Raw genomic sequence first — 7,309 nt, forward strand, 5'->3', positions numbered from 1 at the left:
TCGAAAACCTATGTTGTTAGCACCTATATTACACAGAAAAAAAAGTGTCTCGTAAAATTAAGAAGATTTTTACAATAATTTATTACAAGAATTTTCCAGAATTTTAGTTCATTTTTCGTATCTTGAACGAAAATTAACTACTCGAAAGGAAATTTTACAAATTCTAAGTAGCAATCGTTTAGTTCATGGCCTACAAAATACGATGGAAATTTCCTTAAAAAATTTCTTAACTGGTAGTTAAAAATTCGTTTGTCATGCTATAAAACTACTTGTGAAATGTAAAGTATTTTCTAAATAATAAGTGCAATTTACTATAAGATTTTTTTGTATGAGCAAATATTTTTTTACGAAAAATGAACTTGAAAGTGGATAGCAATTTCTTACTGACAATTCCTATAGTTAATAATTGTTGGTAAAAAATTACCCAATGAAATATTTTTAGTACACATGTAATTAAATTTATAGACATTTTCGTCAAAAATGGTAGATAACATTTCATGGAAATTTTGCAAATTTTAAGTTAAACGTTTCATCGTTCATAAACTGGTGTGCCTTTACGAATATTATTCTCAGAGTAAATTGTCAGCAGATGCGATGAACTAATGCATAGTACAGAGATCTTTATCGGCATAGTGGAATGTGATTAATGTAAAGATGATGTTACTTGAGTTTTGTTGTGTATACATGAGCGTGGGGTTGTTTTTATTTTGGTTCATTTAGTGGTTTGTGTGTGTGTGTTTGTTATTCTTGGATGGTTTATTGGCTGGGTGAGGTGTTGTTTTCAATAAAGGCACATGTGTTTTTGTTGTTGTAGGAATGTTTTGGCTTTGCTTGGTTTTGTTTGGCATGCTTCAGTTGTATAGTTGGCGTTGGCGTGGGCTGTTGCATCTTTTAATATGCAACAAGGGAATATAAAGGCATGGAATATTTTGGAATTTTGAGACATATATTGGTGTTTGTTTATTAAACCTTTTAAATGAAAGTTATTAATATTTTATCGGTAGTTTAGAAAAAAGTTATTAAGAATATTTAGGAAAATATGTTGAAATTGAAAGGGTATTGAAATTTTTATTATTCAATGTAAAAAATTAATATTCAATTCCAGATGAATTTGGAAAATTTTTGTTATATCTCAGCGTATAGTTTAGACATAAATTGGGAAGTATTGTTTTTATACCCTGCGCCACACTGTGGAACAGGGTATTATAAGTTAGTGCATATGTTTGCAACACCCAGAAGGAGACGAGATAGACACATGGTGTCTTTGGCAAAAATGCTTAGGGTGGGCTCCTGAGTCGATATAGCCATGTCCGTCTGTCCGTCTGTCCGTGAACACATTTTTGTAATCAAAGTCTAGGTCGCAGTTTTAGTCCAATCGACTTCAAATTTGGCACAAGTATGTGTTTTGGTTCAGAATAGATCCCTATTGATTTTGGAAGAAATCGGTTCAGATTTAGATATAGCTCCCATATATATATTTCGCCCGATATGGACTTATATGGCCCCAGAAGCCAGAGTTTTACCCTAATTTGCTTAAAATTTTGCACAAGAAGAACAATTAGTACTATAGTTAAGTGTGCCAAATTTTATTAAAATCGGTTCAGATTTAGATATAGCTCCCATATATATCTTTCGCCCGATATGGACTAATACGGTCCCAGAAACCATAGTTTTAGCCCAATTTGGTTGAAATTTTGCACAGGGAGTAGAATTAGCATTGTAGCTATGCGTGCCAAATTTGGTTGAAATCGGTTCAGATTTAGACATAGCTCCCATATATATCTATCGGCCGATTTACACTCATATGACCACAGAAGCCAATTTGTAACTACGATTTAGTTGAAATTTTGCACAGGGAGTAGAATTAGCATTGTAGCTATGTGTGCCAAATTTGGTTGAAATCGGTTCAGATTTAGATATAGCTCCAATATATAGCTTTCGGCCGATTTACACTTATATGGCCACAGAGGCCAATTTTTTGCTCCGATTTAGTTGAAATTTTGCACAGGGAGTAGAATTAGCATTGTAGCTATGCGTGCCAAATTTGGTTGAAATCGGTTCAGATTTAGATATATCTCCCATATATAGCTTTCGCTCGATTTACACTCATATGACCACAGAGGCCAATTTTTAACTCCGATTTAGTTGAAATTTTACACAGGCAGTAGAAGTAGCATTGTTGCTATGCGTGCCAAATTTCGTTGAAATCGGTTCAGATTTAGATATAGCTCCCATATATATGTTTTTCTGATTTCGACAAAAATGGTCAAAATACCAACATTTTCCTTGTAAAATCGCCACTGCTTAGTCGAAAAGTTGTAAAAATGACTCTAATTTTCCTAAACTTCTAATACATATATATCGAGCGATAAATCATAAATAAAATTTTTTGAAGTTTCCTTTAAATTGCTTCAGATTTAAATGTTGCCCATATTTATACCCTGCTCCACACTGTGGAACAGGGTATTATAAGTTAGTGCATATGTTTGCAACACCCAGAAGGAGACGAGATAGACACATGGTGTCTTTGGCAAAAATGCTCAGGGCGGGTTCCTGAGTCGATATAGCGATGTCCGTCTGTCCGTCTGTCCGTGAACACATTTTTGTAATCAAAGTCTAGGTCGCAGTTTTAGTCCAATCGACTTCAAATTTGGCACAAGTATGTGTTTTGGCTCAGAATAGATCCCTATTGATTTTGGAAGAAATCGGTTCAGATTTAGATATAGCTCCCATATATATATTTCGCCCGATATGGACTTATATGGCCCCAGAAGTCAGAGTTTTACCCTAATTTGCTTAAAATTTTGCACAAGAAGAACAATTAGTACTATAGTCAAGTGTGCCAAATTTTATTGAAATCGGTTCAGATTTAGATATAGCTCCCATATATATCTTTCGCCCGATATGCACTAATATGGACCCAGCAGCCAGAGTTTTATACCGATTTGCTTGAAATTTTGTATTAACATAACACTTAGTAGCATAGTCAAGTGTGCAAAATTTGATTGAAATCGGTTCAGATTTAGATATAGCTCCTATATATATCTTTCGCCCGATTTGGACTTATATGGCCCCAGAAGCCAGATTTATGGCCGAATTTGGTTGAAATTTTGCACTAGGAGTACAATTGGTAGTATAGTCAAGTGTGCAAAATTCGATTGAAATCGGTTCAGATTTAGATATAGCTCCCATATATATCTTTCGCCCGATATGGACTAATATGGTCCTAAAAGCTAGAGTTTTGACCCAATTTGGTTGAAATTTTGCACAGGGAGTAGATTTAGCATTCTAGCTATGCGTGCCAAATTTGATTGAAATCGGTTCAGATTTATATATAGCTCCCATATATAGCTTTCGCCCGATTTACACTCATATGAACACAGAGGCCAATTTTTTGCTCCGATTTAATTGAAATTTTGCACATGGAGTAGAATTAGCATTGTAGCCATGCCTGCCAAAGTTGGTTGAAATCGGTTCAGATTTAGATATAGCTCCCATATATATGTTTTTCTGATTTCGACAAAAATGGTCAAAATACCAACATTTTCCTTGTAAAATCGCCACTGCTTAGTCGAAAAGTTGTAAAACTGACTCTAATTTTCCTAAACTTGTAATACATATATATCGAGCGATAAATCATTAATAAACTTTTGCGAAGTTTCCTTAAAATTGCTTCAGATTTAAATGTTTCCCATATTTATACCCTGCTCCACACTGTGGAACAGGGTATTATAAGTTAGTGCATATGTTTGCAACACCCAGAAGGAGACGAGATAGACACATGGTGTCTTTGGCAAAAATGCTCAGTGTGGGTTCCTGAGTCGATATAGCGATGTCCGTCTGTCCGTCTGTCCGTGAACACATTTTTGTAATCAAAGTCTAGGTCGCAGTTTTAGTCCAAACGACTTCAAATTTGGCACAAGTATGTGTTTTGGCTCAGAATAGATCCCTATTGATTTTGGAAGAAATCGGTTCAGATTTAGATATAGCTCCCATATATATATTTCGCCCGATATGGACTTATATGGCCACAGAAGCCAGAGTTTTACCCTAATTTGCTGAAAATTTTGCACAAGAAGAACAATTAGTACTATAGTCAAGTGTGCCAAATTTTATTGAAATCGGTTCAGATTAAGATATAGCTCCCATATATATCTTTCGCCCGATATGCACTAATATGGACCCAGCAGCCAGAGTTTTATACGGATTTGCTTGAAATTTTGTATTGGCATAACACTTGATCGTATAGTCAAGTGTGCAAAATTTGATTGAAATCGGTTCAGATTTAGATATAGCTCCCATATATATCTTTCGCCCGATATGGACTTATATGGGCCCAGAAGCCAGTTTTTTGCCCGAATTTTGTTGAAATTTTGCACTAGGAGTACAATTAGTAGTATAGTCAAGTGTGCAAAATTTGATTGAAATCGGTTCAGATTTAGATATAGCTCCCATATATATCTTTCGCCCGATATGGACTAATATGGTCCTAAAAGCTAGAGTTTTGACCCAATTTGGTTGAAATTTTGCACAGGGAGTAGATTTAGCATTCTAGCTATGCATGCCAAATTTGATTGAAATCGGTTCAGATTTATATATAGCTCCCATATATAGCTTTCGCCCGATTTACACTCATATGACCACAGAGGCCAATTTTTGCTCCGATTTAGTTGAAATTTTGCACAAGGAGTAGATTTAGCATTGTAGCTATGTGTGCCAAATTTGGTTGAAATCGATTCAGATTTAGATATAGCTCCCATATATATCTTTCGCCCGATATGCACTTATATGGACCCAGAAGCCAGAGTTTTATCGTTTTTTATAGCTTGAAATTTTGCACAAGGAGCACAATTGGTAGTATAGTCATGTGTGCCAAATTTGATTGAAATCGGTTCAGATTTAGATATAGCTTCCATATATATTTTTCGCCCGATATGGACTTATATGGCCCCAGAAGCCCGAGTTTTGCCCAATTTGGTTGAAATTTTGCACAGGGAGTAGATTTAGCATTCTAGCCATGCGTGCCAAATTCGATTGAAATCGGTTCAGATTTATATATAGCTCCCATATATAGCTTTCGCCCGATTTACACTCATATGACCACAGAGGCCAATTTTGCACATGGAGTAGAATTAGCATTGTAGCTATGCCTGCCAAATTTGGTTGAAATCGGTTAAGATTTAGATATAGCTCCCATATATATGTTTTTCTGATTTCGACAAAAATGGTCAAAATACCAACATTTTCCTTGTAAAATCGCCACTGCTTAGACGAAAAGTTGTAAAACTGACTCTAATTTTCCTAAACTTGTAATACATATATATCGAGCGATAAATCATAAACAAACTTTTGCGAAGTTTCCTTAAAATTGCTTCAGATTTAAATGTTTCCCATATTTTTTTACTAAAATTGTGTTCCACTCTAGTGCATTAGCCAACTTAAATTTTGAGTCTATAGATTTTGTAAAAGTCTATCAAATTCTGTCCAAATCAAGTGATATTTAAATGTATGTATTTGGGACGAACCTTTATATAGCACCCAACACATTTGACGGATGTGATTTTGTATCGAAAATTTAGATCTACAAAGTGGTGCAGGGTATAATATAGTCGGTCCCGCCCGACTTTAGACTTTCCTTACTTGTTTTTTACTAAAATTTTGAGTCTATAGATTTTGTAAAAGTCTATCAAATTCTGTCCAAATCGAATGATATTTAAATGTATGTATTTGGGACAAATCCTTGTATATAGCACCCAACACATTTGACGGATGTGATATGGTATCGAAAATTTAGATCTACAAAGTGGTGCAGGGTATAATATAGTCGGCCCCGCCCGACTTTAGACTTTCCTTACTTGTTTTAATATGGCTTTCTTTTAAAAATAATATTTTTATGTATATTATTATTTGTTAATTATTTTTTTTTTGGAAACCAGTTTAATGTTTTTCTTTGTTGTAAAAGTAATATTTAATTTCAGAGCAACTCCAGATGGGTTCGAAAATAGAGAATTTGTAAGTTTTCTTTTAAAATTTGGCTTTCTTTCAACTAGAATATTTACGTTTTTATGACCTTTTTATCATCAAAATTATAGGTTTTTAATACCTTATTTTAGTATTTCTTTAATCAATTTTTTTGGAAACCAATGTAATATTTTAATGTAAACAAGTAAGGAAAGTCTAAAGTCGGGCGGGGCCGACTATATTATACCCTGCACCACTTTGTAGATCTAAATTTTCGATACCATATCACATCCGTCAAATGTGTTGGGTGCTATATACAAGGATTTGTCCCAAATACATACATTTAAATATCATTCGATTTGGACAGAATTTGATAGACTTTTACAAAATCTATAGACTCAAAATTTTAGTAAAAAAATATGGGAAACATTTAAATCTGAAGCAATTTTAAGGAAACTTCGCAAAAGTTTATTAATGATTTATCGCTCGATATATATGTATTAGAAGTTTAGGAAAATTAGAGTCAGTTTTACAACTTTTCGACTAAGCAGTGGCGATTTTACAAGGAAAATGTTGGTATTTTGACCATTTTTGTCGAAATCAGAAAAACATATATATGGGAGCTATATCTAAATCTGAACCGATTTCAACCAACTTTGGCAGGCATGGCTACAATGCTAATTCTACTCCATGTGCAAAATTTCAATTAAATAGGAGCAAAAAATTGGCCTCTGTGTTCATATGAGTGTAAATCGGGCGAAAGCTATATATGGGAGCTATATATAAATCTGAACCGATTTCAATCAAATTTGGCACGCATAGCTAGAATGCTAAATCTACTCCCTGTGCAAAATTTCAACCAAATTGGGTCAAAACTCTAGCTTTTAGGACCATATTAGTCCATATCGGGCGAAAGATATATATGGGAGCTATATCTAAATCTGAACCGATTTCAATCGAATTTTGCACACTTGACTATACTACCAATTGTACTCCTAGTGCAAAATTTCAACCAAATTCGGCCATAAATCTGGCTTCTGGGGCCATATAAGTCCAAATCGGGCGAAAGATATATATAGGAGCTATATCTAAATCTGAACCGATTTCAATCAAATTTTGCACACTTAACTATGCTACTAAGTGTTATGTTAATACAAAATTTCAAGCAAATCGGTATAAAACTCTGGCTGCTGGGTCCATATTAGTGCATATCGGGCGAAAGATATATATGGGAGCTATATCTAAATCTGAACCGATTTCAATAAAATTTGGCACACTTGACTATAGTACTAATTGTTCTTCTTGTGCAAAATTTTAAGCAAATTAGGGTAAAACTCTGACTTCTGGG

Source organism: Haematobia irritans, chromosome 4 (genome assembly GCF_050003625.1).
Source record: "Haematobia irritans isolate KBUSLIRL chromosome 4, ASM5000362v1, whole genome shotgun sequence".
NCBI classification, from domain to species: Eukaryota; Metazoa; Arthropoda; class Insecta; order Diptera; family Muscidae; genus Haematobia; species Haematobia irritans.